At 36.7% G+C, this 14196-nt stretch overlaps 1 pseudogene; it reads right to left on the bottom strand.

Moving 5' to 3' along the window:
- The window catches only part of LOC124092705 (steroid transmembrane transporter SLC22A24-like), a 34736-nt pseudogene that overhangs the window by 16950 nt on the left and 3590 nt on the right, over nucleotides 1–14196 (bottom strand).

Here is a 14196-nt window from a genome sequence, read left to right as displayed (position 1 = left end):
TACCACTGAGCCACCATCCCAGCCCCACCAGAGATTTTTTAATGTTGTATCACTATTCTTGTTTGATTCTAGGAATTTTTAAAGTTTCTCCTCTCATTTTGTCTATGACCCATTCCTTTTCAAAGGAGAATTGTTTATTCCCCATGTGTTTATGTGATCTGTATATTTTTCTTGTTGTTTATTTCTAATTTAATTCCATTATGATCTGATAAGATGTAAGAAATATACTGATATTTGTGTTTGCCAAGACTTGCTTTATGACTAAAGTTTGGTTTATTTTGGAGAAGGTTCTGTGAATTATTGAGAAGAAAGTGAATTCAACTGTTATTGGATGAAATAGCCTATAACTGTCTGTTACATGCATTTTATTTATGGTATTATTTAGGTAGGAAGTGTTATTTTTTTTTCTGTGACCAAACACTTGATGATAACAATTTAGAGGAGAAAAAGTTTATTTAGCTTCATGATTTCAGAGGTTCAGTCCATGGTCAGATATCTCCATTGCTCTGGGCCCAAGTTAAGGCAGAAAGAACAGCATGGCAGTGGAATATTGCCTACCTCATTATAATCAGAAAGCACAGAGAAAGAAAGAGGGGCCATAGGGACAAAATATAATCTGCAAGGTCACACCCTCAGAGATCTACTTCCTCCAGTCATGCCCTATCTGCCTATAGTTACTACTCAGTTAGTCCATTCAAATTATTAATTTAGCTGGGTGTGGTGACACATACCTGTAATCCTAGCAACTTGGGAGACTGAGGCAAGAGGATGGAGAGTTCAAAGCCAGCTTCAGCAAAAGAGAGGTGCTAAGCAACTCAGTGAGACCCTGTCTCTAAATAAAATACAAAAAAGGCCTGGAATGTGACTCAGTGGTTGAGTGCCCCTGAATTCAATTCATCAAGTGAATTAATCCAATTATTGTGTTACAGCTCTCATAATTAAATCATTCTGCCTCTGAACATTAACACAGGAGGGTTTGGGGGACACCTCATCCTCAAGCCATAACATTTCTATTGATTTTATATCTGGATGACCTATCTTTCGGTAAGATGGATGTGTTGAAATCACCAGTATTATTGCAGTCAGGTCTTGCCCAGGGTCTCTGTGGAGCTGAGCTCTTCTAGACTTAATGTCAAGAACTAATGTTCAGAGTTTGTTTTATGTAATTAGGTGCATCAGCATTTATTTTGGGCATAAATATTGCTATTATTATATTTTTTCATTGGGTTGGTTTTTTTTACAAGTATGTAGAAATCTTCCTTGTCTCTTCTGATTAATTTTTGCATGAAATATCTTTGTAGTACATGAGCATAGTGATTACTATTTGTTTTTAGACTTTGATTGCATAGAATATCATTTTCCATCCTTCCACTATCAGCCCATGGCTATCTTTGTCTATAAGATGAATCTTGCAAACAGCATATAGCTGGGTCTTGTTTTTTAATACATTCTGTTAATCTACATCTTTTAATTAAAATGAGACCATTGTATTTAATATTTATGAAGAGGTGACTATTATTATTTTCTGCAATTTGATTTGTTTCACATATTTCACTCAGTCTCAAATTTCATTTACTTAATTTCTCCCCAGCGAGTGTGGGATCCATTCAGGAGCTTTGTAGTTTGTGTGTGAGTTCTCTTGTGTATAGTATTTCCTTAAGCAATTTCTGTAGTGCTGGCTTAGGGATCATGAATTCTTTTATTTTATACTTATCTTGGATTTTTTTTTCTTTTCCTTTCATTGTGAAAGAGTGGATATAGCAATCTTGACTGGAAATTATTTTATTTCAGAGTTTGGATTTTCTTTTCTTTTTTAATTTTTTTTACTTATTCTTTTTTTATTGTTAGTTGTTCAAAACATTACAAAGCTCTTGACATATCATATTTCATACATTGGATTCAAGCAGATTATGAACTCCCATTTTTACCCCATATACATATTGCAGATTCACATCGGTTCCACATCCACTTTTAGAGTTTGGATTTTCTAATGCCAAGCCCTCCTGGATTTTAAAGTCTAAGCTGTCATAATTTATCCTTATTGGTTTACCTCTAAATGTGACTTGTCATTATTCTCTGGCAACTTTTAAAATTCTTTCTTTCATCTGTATTTTTAAAAATATTTTATTTATAATATGTCATGGAGAGATCTCTTCTGATCCCACCTATTTTGGGCTGTACATGCCTCCAATATCTGGATATTCATCTCATACCTAAAGTTTTAAAAATTTTCTGTTATTATTTCACCAAAGGTTATCAATGCTATTAGACTGAATGTATCCTCATTGAGTAACGGGCCTTAAATTTACTCTCATAATTATGTCCTAGAGTTCTTATATATTCTTATTGTCATTTCATAGTTTTTTCTTAAGTACTGTCTGAATGATCACCTTATCTCTAAGAGTTGACATTATCCTTCTGCATGCTCTAACATAATAAAAAGGCTTTCATTTCAACTGAATTTTTTATTTGACTTATTATGTCTGTTATTTCCAAGATTTCTTCTTGTTTTTTCCCAATATCTGTCTTTTGAATTTCTCATTCATATTCTGTAATGCCTTCCTTAGCTCATTCAGTTTTCCTGACTTTTCTTGGAATTCAATCTTCTTTTTAAAATAGTTATTCTTTGATTTATTTATCCAGAATTTCATATATTTCAATATCTTTGGAGTCACTCCTAGGGAGTTATAAACCTTTGCGGGTTTCATTTTACCATAATTTTTCTTATTTCCTATTTTGAGACTTGTGCATCTGTTGAGATGGATTTCTCTTCCACTTTTATGTGAGGACATTTTTAGGGTACAAACTTTTCTTGGTGTAGTGTTTTTGGATACCAGGTTGTTATAAATTGTTGAATAGATTTCCAAGTGTGTTTCATAGTACAGTTTTCCTGCTAATTGTTTTGCAATGTATTTTATTGTACTTTGATAGCATATATTGTGTTGGAACTTGAGAATTCCACTTTCTATGAGATCTCATAAGAGTGAGGTCCTTCTGGTAAGTCAGGAAATTGTGTTATATATATTAGTGCATAAGGAGTATATCTTCTGTGATTTTTTTTCTAGACTTGCTAATTCTGTGTATATTAAAAGGGTCTGGGATCAATCTCTGTTAAAGCCCTTCATAGATATGGTGTTCACAGTTTTTGTGTTATTTCTCTCTGCTGTTTCTATAAGTACAGATGTTCATGAGTGATACATGAACCCTCCTAGTCATTCCTACTTGTGACCTGGTTGTCAGTTTGGGGTTTTTGTCTCCTATTGTTTGTGATATAGTGTTGCTGAAGTTTGAGTGGATTAGGTTGTATATGGATCAAGGTGTGCTGTCTCCTAGATGGATTGGGGGTGTATCTCAGCAGCATAATATCTACCCCATGAAGTTGAAGAGTTATACCAGATTTCTAGCATCTCACAGAAAAAGAAAAATAACAGCAACAGCAGTAGCAAAAAATATAGAGCACTAAATTACCAGGTCCTAAATATAACATCTTCAATACTAATAGCCACAAAATCAGGAATGGTGGGGTCATAACTTAGCAACAGCAACAATGACAAACAGCCATGAACTAGACATAGCACCAAAATTAAACACCAGGTGTCAACTATGACTTCCACAATAGTAATAACTGTGACCACATGAATGGTGTGGGCATAAATTATATAAAATAGTTTTAAATAATGGTAAAAATTCAATCCATTAAGAGAAAAAAGGGCAAAGAAAGACTAAAATATTATAAAAAAGAAAGAAAGCAGAAGAGAGGTATAAAGTGATGGTCATAAAGAAGGAGGAAAAAATTTAAAAAATTAAAATTAAGTTAAGAGAGAGAAAGAAGGAGAGGGAGAGAAAGAAAGAGTGGGAGAGGGGAGAACAAGAGAATTTTGAGTATTAGAGGGAGAATCTAAGAGGGAGAACAGCAATAGCAAAAACTCACTAACCCCCCAAAACAAATTATAAAATAAAAATATGATAAAATATGAAAAATGTATATACATACATACATATATTCATACATACGTATATATCCATATGAAGAACTCTGAAAATACAACTGAAAGAACAAAAAAATTCTTAACAAAAATAAAAGAATTGTCTTCATTGTGGTGGTTGAAACTGGACAAGGATGGATATTTACTACTTATGCCAGACTGCCCTTCCTTCCATTTCTTCCTGGGGTATGAACCTCTTATAGCAAAAGTTGGGGGACTATTAAACCTTTCCTTCTTTTGTATTGATTGCTACACCTAGAACCAAATATGGAGTGGCCTGACACAAAGTTAGTTGAATGACTCTTTGTTTCTTGCTCATCAGTACAAGGTAGGTTGGAAAGAGAAATACCACATGACTAGGAGAGGGATGATGCAAATTTCTAAATGGAAAGTTTCCACAATTGGGATCTATCCATGATTGGAACTTTTTCATATTCTGGAGAGATAAGATCAACAAACCCATAGGGCCAGGCAGATGTCAATTTCTTCTGGTTGTCCCAATCCCACAATTTTACTCATAGGGTAACCAACTTCCCTCGGTGGAGGGGGCACAACAGGTCACAGCACACTCCACCACCTAGGACTATGGCCTTCCAAGACTCAATCCTTGAATATAATCATGCCTGCCTGTTTGGTTTCCTGAACCTCTTCAGCTGATTGAGTGAGCATCAGACTCCAAGGGAAAGTAAGTTGCCATCCCCGCTGTATCTTTGAGCTGATTCTCCTAGATAAAATCTTCTGTGTGCCTTCAATGGCATGCATTCTAGGTCATATGGTAGATGCCAGCCAGGATGCTGTGCCAATTTTTTCTATTGGTTCCTGAAGCAAAGGTGTTCCCCACGTCAAGTGTGACTTCATGAGTTGGCTTCCCACTTTGGCTCTCTCCTCCCAACTTGAGAAACATAGAGACAGAGCACTTTTTAATCATCAACTTCAAGTATAGATCCAGAGTAAGCTAAGTTCAGGCTCCCTTTCTATTTTATTGGTGTTTCCATGCCAATTTTTTCTACTGCTTCTTTCTTTATACCTCTCTCATCTTTGGTGACCCAGAGCTGTAGCCACTACTAGCTTGGCACTGATGTATACTTTCATATCCTACATTTGAAACATCAGTATTTCTGGGCCTCTCTGAGTCTCTGACTGTTCAGTATTGAATTTTACTGAAATCCATTAAACATCTACCTCACTGAGAAGCAGTATTATTCAGTTTTATTCAGCCATAAAGAAGAATGAAATTATGTTATTTGCAGGTAAATGGGTTGACCTGGACAGCATAATGCTAAATGAAATAAGCCAGACTCAGAAAGTCAAAGACTGAATATTTTCTTTCATATGTGGAAGGTAGAGAGAAAAAAGGAATAAAATAGAAGGAGCTCATGAAAATAGAAGGGTGAACAGTAAAGCAGAGGACAGTAGACAAGGGTGGGGGAGGAAAGGATGCCAAGGAGTTACTGGATATTGAAATTAACTGAATTGTGCTATGTGTATGTATGAACAAATCACAATGAATCCCACTTTTATATATAATCATAGTGCACCAATTAAGAAAGTAACATGTAGAAGAGAGACCAGAAGAGTAGAGGAAGACATTAGGAGGGAGGGAGGGGGAGGGCGGGGAAAGAGGAGGTACTGGGAAATGAAATTTCACAAATTATGTTATGTGCATTTTTGAGTATGTCACAATGATCCTCACTCTTATATATTATTATTCTGCACTCATGAAAGTATGATAAAATTTTTGATTTTTTCTATTACAATTATTTCATGATAATTTTGTGCCTATTATGCAAAAATGGTGACTGCAAATTGCCAATCTCCATTCAAACTTCCTTTCTATTTCATCTCTTGCATCTTGAATGGCAAAATGGGTGTAAATGGGGTTAGGACCAGTATTGGGACCATATAGATACCCAGTGACATAGCTCTTCTGTTATCACCTTGGCCTCCCTGGTAAAGAATGTGGAGACTGTTCATACCTGGAGGGCAAGAGGAGGACAAGCAAGGGTATAGACACAGCCAGGTGCAGTGTGTACCACTTTTGAATGGTAAAAGCCAGCCCTCCAAGGAACATATGCCAAATACTGTAGGAGACATCATCAGGACTATTCTCACAGACTTCCTTTGGGACATTGTCCATTCTGACACTGGAAGAAAACATGTACATAATTGATATTTCAGGCAAAGGGTAATTTCATGGTCAATTCAGACATGGAGAAAAGAAAGTCTCAAATTATTGACTTACTGAGACAAAAAGAATTTATCATAATAGCCGTGACACTCAACCCAGCCCAGAAGCGTAATATGCAGTAAATGAGGGAGGTGGGGGCGAAGGCTGCCGCGGTGTCAACGATGCCCAGCTGGAGTAAGCACCACAGGTAGACCACCTTCCGCCCAAACCTAAGAAAGATCGGAACAGGTTAGCTTATTTCAGAGCAAAATAATATGTGGAAAACAAGAAAAGATAAAATAACTTGAGATTTAGGGTAAAATGTTTAACAAGTAGGACATTGTACTGTGGTCTAGCGGAATCATAATACTAGTCAACAATGAAAATCACAGATGTAAGCATCCCTGCTAATCTGAGAGTGATGCCAGAATGCACAGCAAAGCATATGGCATAAGAGGACTTTGATGCCATGTGGACATGATGAAACAAGCATTGGAAAAATGAGAAATGAAAATCCAATAAGTACAATAAATAAATTCCCAAAATAAATCAGGTAGAGTACAGGTCCTTTTTAGGGAGATACTCTCATGATGGCTACATGACTTTATACTCTTGCCCAAAGCCATGTAACACAAAGATTGTGTCCTGTTGTAAACTATGGACTTTAGTCAATACCATATAAATATTGGTCTATCAGTTACGATGAACATACTACACTAATGTAAGATTTTAATATTATGTGAGGTTGTTTGTAGGAGGGTGTATTGGGGACTCTCTGTACTTTGGACTCAATATTTCTGTAAACTTAAAACTGACGTAAAAAATTAAAGCTTATTGCCAGGCATGGTGGTTCATATCTGTAATTACAATGACTCATGAAGCTGAGGTTCAAGATCAGCCTCAACTTAGCAAGATCCTGTCTCAAAACAACATTTTTTTAACAGGATGGAATTCTCAGTGGTGGACTGCCCATGAGTTCAATCCTTAACACCACAAAAATCTTCTACATCTAAAACATTCCCCAAATCCAACTACATCTTTCTGTCTCCATGGTCTCCCTTTAATTAGCACTCTTATCATCTTTCTTCTGGACTATTTCAATCACCTTCCAGATGGTCCTTGTTACCACTCAGTGGAGAAATAGGCATTTAAAAGGCAAAGTTATAAAATTCCTCTTAAAATTAAAGGTTGGAAAATGCAACAAGAGTAACTTGAGGAGGGGGCCTGGGGTTGTAGCTCAGTGGTAGAGTGCTTGCCTTGCATGTGTGAGGTCCTGGGTTCGATCCTCAGCACCATATAAATAAATAAATAAATAAAAATAAAGATATTGTGTCCATCTACAACTAAAAAATAAAATAAAAAGAGTAACTTGGGTGGAGACATCACTAAATAGGGAGTCATGGAAGAGAGTTTTCAGGAAGTAACATTTGAATCTGAGTACCTAGAAGTTGGGCTGAACAGTGTACAGGAAAAGCATTCTAGGCAGAAAGAACAGAAAATATAAATGCCATGTGGCAGAATCCAGCTAGATGTTCTGAAGACTTGCAGAGAATAGAGAAGGGGGTAGGCAAGATGAGGAAGGGAGGCAGGGGCCAGATCTCAGACTGGCAAGACTTGAGAGGAAACTCAGGGTTTTATTCTATGTGTGATAGAATACCACTGGGTATTACCTGGGGAAGAACAATTTTAAGCCTGAGAAGATAGAGGTCAACATAGGGTATGGACGGAATGTGTTATCAACAACAGTCAAATGCTAGCAGCAAATGTGAGCTACAAATTCTCTAAAGTGTTCTAAGAAACTGGGTGGTTATTTGTCAGAAATGCAGAGGGCCCTTCATTTGATAGGGGGTTGAACTTCATAACATCTGACTACTAGAAGCAGGGGGTGGGAGGTGAGGGGGAGTAGAAGGAAGTTGGATAATGGCACCAAAGCACAAGTGTATGGCAGTAATAAATTCTTAAGTTCTACAGCAAAGCAGGTGACTATAGTTCACAATAACCTATAGTATATTTTATGAATCACTAGAAGAGAGGAGCTTGAAAGCTGCAAACCAATATAATCATAAGGAGATGGAAATGTTCATTACCCGGATTTTATCAGTATATATTATACGTATAATGAAATATCACACTGTACTTCATAGTATAATTACTGTGTGTTTATAAATTTTTAAAAAATGTTCAAGGAGATGGAAATGTTAACCACACTGTCTTGATCATTACACACTGTTTGTATGTATTCAATGTATGTAAATACATCAAATTTATGCACTCCAGACATTTGTCAACTAAAATAATTAATACCAACTATGTTTCTTTACTGTCTTCTATCATTTCCTACTTTAGATCTGATAGGGCTGTCTTACAAATCTCTGTCATGAGCATTGAAGTCAATCCTCTTACAACTGGTCTCCTGGCTGCTACTATTGCCTTCTATCAAATTATACTCATAATCCAGTAGTCACATCCCCTCCATTGTTAAATATTTTATTAAGCATTTCTTTGAGCTTTACAGAATACACAAATATGCAGATCTCAAATGTTTACAAGTTTAATTATTTTCACAAAACCACTGTACCCATGTAACCAGTCTTCAATCAATATAATATCACTCTCATGAAGAAGCCCTTCTCAGACTCTCTCCTGGACACCATTCCAACCAAAAATATGTAATATCATAAAATTTAACACCATATATTAATATGTATGCTTTGATCTTTATAAAAATTGAAATCATGTATTATGTAGTTCTGTGTCATGTAATGTTTCCCCTGTTACTTTTTTAATATTTTGTTTCAGTTATAGTTGGACACAATACCTTTATTTTATTTTTATGTGGTGCTGAGGATCAAACCCAGCACCCCACATGTGCTAGGCAAGCACGCTACTGCGGAGCCACAACCCCAGCCCTCCCCTATGTTATTACATGTGGCAATAGTTTGTTCTTTCTCATGGCTCAATAGAAATTTATATGAATTTTATTCTACTGTTTATGGATATTAACCTGAATCTATGCTCAAAGAAAACTTAACTTATTCACGTTTCATTCAACTATTTTGTTAATTCATTCTGCAATAAAAATTGGTAGCACAGAGGCCTAAAAAATGGGGGAAAATAAATTCTTTGACCCAGAAATCTATATAGGCAACAATTAACTATTGTATGCTCAAAGTTACAATGTTAAACTAAGACTACTAGGTGGCTTTGAACATCTGCATTACCATCTGCGTTCTTGTGGGAGACATGCTTGGGTGGGAGACATGCTTGTGTGAGAGCCATGGTTGATTGCCTTCTCTAGAATCTCTGCCAGGAAGCTAGAAGCCAATAACTTCTCACCTCCACATTGCATCCTCCTAAGTTCTTAATAATTACCTTTTCTTGTTACAAACATTACCTATTAAAGTCATTTCACAAGGACCAGCGTTCCGGTTAAAGTTCCAGTGATTTACCATCCCATCAGGCCCACGGTGCTACTCAACCCTCAGATTTTATAATAGTGATTACCCTCTGTATGTGTGCCTACAATGCATGTATGAAATGATGACCAGTATAAAAATATCTATTCTCATTTATCTTACAGGGTCTAGGTGGTTCAGAATATTGCCAAGAACAGGAACACACTTGTAAACATGCAAATGCCTTCTCCCTCAAGTCTCCTTTCTCTCCCTTTGTTGAACTAACTCTTACTCATACACTTCACATTGTGGATTTTCTCTGCAAATTGCTCCCTGAAACTGATATGATTGACATTGCCTTTCCTGTCTTTCTTAATGCAGCACAATGAGTTTTTCACAACAAATTGTAGCATCTAATTTATGTACCAAGCACTAATATTTGATTGTAGTTTCCTGAAGTCAGAAAGTGAGGCCACTACATGGTTCAATGCAAACACACAGAGCTCAAGCAAGATTTCTTTTCTTTCTTTTATTTATTTTTTTAGTTGTAGATGGACATGATACCTTTATTTTATTTTTATGTGGTGCTGAGGATCGAACTCAGTGCCTCACACATGCAAGGAAGTACTTTACCACTGAGCTACAACTCTAGCCCAAGATTTCTTAAATAAAGGAATAAATACTTACTGAAAACTTAATCTGACCAACAGTCCAAAATAAAGTGAGGTGACATTCACCTGTCTGAAAGAAGGCTATATATCAGACTTCCCAACAGTGACCCAGTCATAAACAGAGTTTGAACCATTGGTTTTAATGACTAGGACTCACAAACCAGGTCCCACTGGAAGAGAATCAAAAAAGCACAGTGGAGTTTGAGGTTTTAAGCCTTTAAAAATCTTTGCACTCAGTGGAAAAGGAGCACAAATTCCCAGATATGGTGTATGTGATCCTCTGCTTTGTGGATCCTGCCCAATCTCCAGCTTCACCTACAGTCACTCTCCCCTGGTCGCCCTTCCTCCACTTATTTCAGCCCTGTTCAAGTGCACTTGCCTCTCTCTTGCCTCATAACCATCCAATATTCTGCATATTTTTTTCTACAGGTCTTCATTCATTTTTACCTTCAGGCCACCAACTCTCTTTATTCCATTAACCTATACACATTCTTTGGCTACTACAATTTAAAACATATAAAAACACATTTTTAAGAAATTTCAGATACCAAAAATTTGAAAGCTTATTTTTTTTCTCATCATGTAAGTGACTTAGGGTCCTGCCTTTGACTTTTCTTAGCAGTCCGTACTTCAACTACTACAATCTCTCTCATCCTTGGCCACACATTGAATAACTTAAAGAACATCAAAAACACTAGTGTTTGGATCCAATGCCCAGAGATTCTGATTTATTTGCTCTCCGGGTCAGTTTTTCAGCACTGAGAACCACTGACTTAGTATAACATTTGATAACTTTTAAAATTATAGATCTTTCTCATTAGATTAAAGGATAATTATAGGTATATGTTTTGCTTGTTCAATTCATTAACTCCAATACTATATGTTCTCAACAGCATTGTAGTGTAGATAAGCAATTGCTACCTGCATAAGAAAGGAATAAAGTGTTGACTACAGCACACATCTGGGGACAAAATGTATAAAGCAAGTTCCTTCTTGCTATTAACACCAAATAAGCAGATGATTTAAATGAGGCTTCTTACCTCAGTTGTGATGGTGGAGGGGAAGTAGCTTCTGTCATACACCCAGCCATCGATACAGGGCTCTGTGTCTGGCTCAGCTGTGTTGGTGACAGTTTCATTCAGGTGAAGGAGCTGCCACTGGGGATGGATGAAGCGACGACACTTTTCTGGTTTTAGATTTGGATCTAGGGGAATGGAGATCCTCAGAAGGGCATCTTGGCTGAGGGTCCCAGTGTCATTACCAGAGACAGTGTCATTGTCAAGACTCTGGACCCAGTAGCGATGATCAGGAATTGCAGCAGTGAAGTTCTCCAGTATAAAATGAGGGTATGTTAGGAGGTTGGTGATACAAAAGAGAACAGCTGAAAGATTTGGAATCTCCCCAGGCCTCTGGCTTGATCCAGGAGCCCATCAAAGACATTGAGGCTGTACAGGGGATCACCTAAAGGAATCACTTTATGGAGGTAAATTCAGAAGGAGAAAATGCTTCCTTTCATCAAGACCTGTAATGTGTTGATCGTCATTCAACTTTCTCCTGATGGGCTGTGACTACTGCTGCAGAATAATGGAAGGATTTCCTCAGAGTCTTCGGGTTTAGACTGACAGATAGTTTCAATAAAGTTACAGAAATATTTGGCATAGAGACTTCTACTTACTGACAACTGAGCCTGCTTAAAAGATACTCTTTGAATGATTCTGATCTTTGAGCTTTCTGAGAAGTCAACAGTGGACTTGTAGTGGGTGTAATCTCCCTATGACCCTAAATATAGCTTTCCATGATCTGTCCTTTTCATAAAAGGAATGTTGGAATCGCAAAAGTAAAAAGCTTTATGATATTACTGTGTAATGAACAGTTCATGGCTTTTTATTGGTTAGGACTGAATTTTCACTAAAAGTTACTAAAAAATATTCTTGGTTAAAATAAAGGAAAGTAGAATATTGAATATAAATGCTGACTGTTGGTATCTGAAATTTTGCTTAAATTTAAATAGTGACATGATTTTAAAATTTTTGAAATAGGATATTAAGAATAACGGGCAGGGAAGAAGGAAACAGTACTTTTATGCCATAGATTGTTTGATCAGATTTATTGATTCATTCAAATAGCATTTTGGATTAACTTTTATATCTATATATTTGTATGCTTACTTATAAATTTGCAAACAAAATATGAGTTTGCAGTTGCAAGATCTTCTGTTCCAGTTAATTGAGAGATAAACACATACACAATCTCACAGAAAATATTCAATGATTCCTTGGTAGATATCATGAGGACAGGGGAGTCATCCCTCTAGAAATGAACTTTTGAACTTTTGAAGGAGGATTCCTGAGACAATGAATGATTAAAAGGACAGTTTCCAAACAAGACAATAAGTACATAATCACAGTAAAAAATTGTGACATAACTGTGTCACATAACTGTGCAGGATATTCAAAAGATGAAGAACATGCAGGGCAATAATGGGAGGAGATGGACTGATTGAATAAAACCAAAACAAGGAACCAGACAAAGTATCTGGAATTAAATCTGCAGACTAGAGCTTTTGTTCTTGAACTTAAAATCCATTATATGTGAAACATCTTAAAATGCAGATTTCTGTCCAGGTTTCAGAGATTCTTTTAGGAAATGACTTTTTGAAAATTTAAATGAAATGTTATTTAAGCAATACATAAGAAACATTAAAATGTACATAATTTTGGGTACTATGTGATGTTTTAATACATGTATGCATTGTGTAATATATTTATTTTTATTAGGTATTTGGGATTGAGTTTAGGGGCACTTGACAACTGAGCCACATCCCCAGGCTTATTTTTGTGTTTTATTTAGAGACAGGGTTTCACTGAGTTGCTTAGTGTCTTCCTGTTGCTGAGGCTGGCTTTGAACTTGTGATCCTCCTACCTCAGGCTCCAAGCCACTGGGATTACAAGCATGTGCCACCGGGCCTGGCTACATTGTGTAATATATATATATTAGGTCAAACATCTGTTTCCTTAAGCTTTTATGATTTCTTTCATTGTAAATACTATTAAAATTCTTTCTTCTTTTAAAAATATACAGTAGTATTGTGATGTAGAGTCTCCCTACTGTACAACGGCACACCAGAAATTCTTGCTTCTTTTTTTTAAATTAATTTTTAAAATTTGTTTAAATTATTTATACATGACAGTACAATGACTTTGATATATCATACATTTGAATCAGATGGGATACAATTTCTCATTTTTCTGAGTGTACAGGTTGCAGAATCATATTGGTTATGCAGTCACATATATACACACAGTAATAATAATGTCTGTTTCATTCTACTATCTTTCCTATCCCCCCATCCCCTCCCCTCCCATCATGCGGCTGTCTGGCTGGGCACAAATCACGAGCCACTGAAGCAGGAACAAACTTTATTTTTGAACTGCAAGAAAAAACCTCACACACGCTCCTGGGGAATTCTCCCGAATGCCACGCAGCTCGTCCAGGAACCCCCAGCTGGAAAAATCTCTCCCGGAAATCCCTCCTCCTGCACTTCCCCAACCAATGGGAACTCTCGGGGAATCCCCAGAAATCCCCACGAGAACTCCAAAATAGTGCGAGAACTCAAAAGTAGTGTCAGAGGCGATAGTAATGCCTCGCCTGTCAATCAATACTGTTGGCAAAATGCCAGGGGCCATACAGACTCGGCTGTGGCTCTCAGCACCATCACTTCTCTCTACCTAATCTAAGGTAACACTATTCTTGTTTTTTCCTCACATCTTCATACATGTATTTTGCATAATGATGAGGATCTCCTTCCGTCATCCATGCAATTCCCCTTCTCCCTCCCTTTCCCTCCCACTTCTCTTCCCTATCTAGAGGTAATAGTCTTCCCATGCTCTTCCTCCCTACCCAATTTTGAGTCACCCCCCCTTATATCAGAGAAGACATTAGGCATTTGTTTTTTTGGGATTGGCTAACTTCACTTA

The sequence above is a fragment of the Marmota monax genome, unplaced genomic scaffold (assembly GCF_021218885.2).
Source record: "Marmota monax isolate L192 unplaced genomic scaffold, Marmota_monax_Labrador192_F-V1.1 WCK01_AAM20220418_F8-fsc00038, whole genome shotgun sequence".
Taxonomy (NCBI): Eukaryota; Metazoa; Chordata; class Mammalia; order Rodentia; family Sciuridae; genus Marmota; species Marmota monax.
The sequence above is the reverse complement of the archived record's forward strand: the minus strand, read 5'-3'. Positions and strand labels throughout refer to the sequence as shown.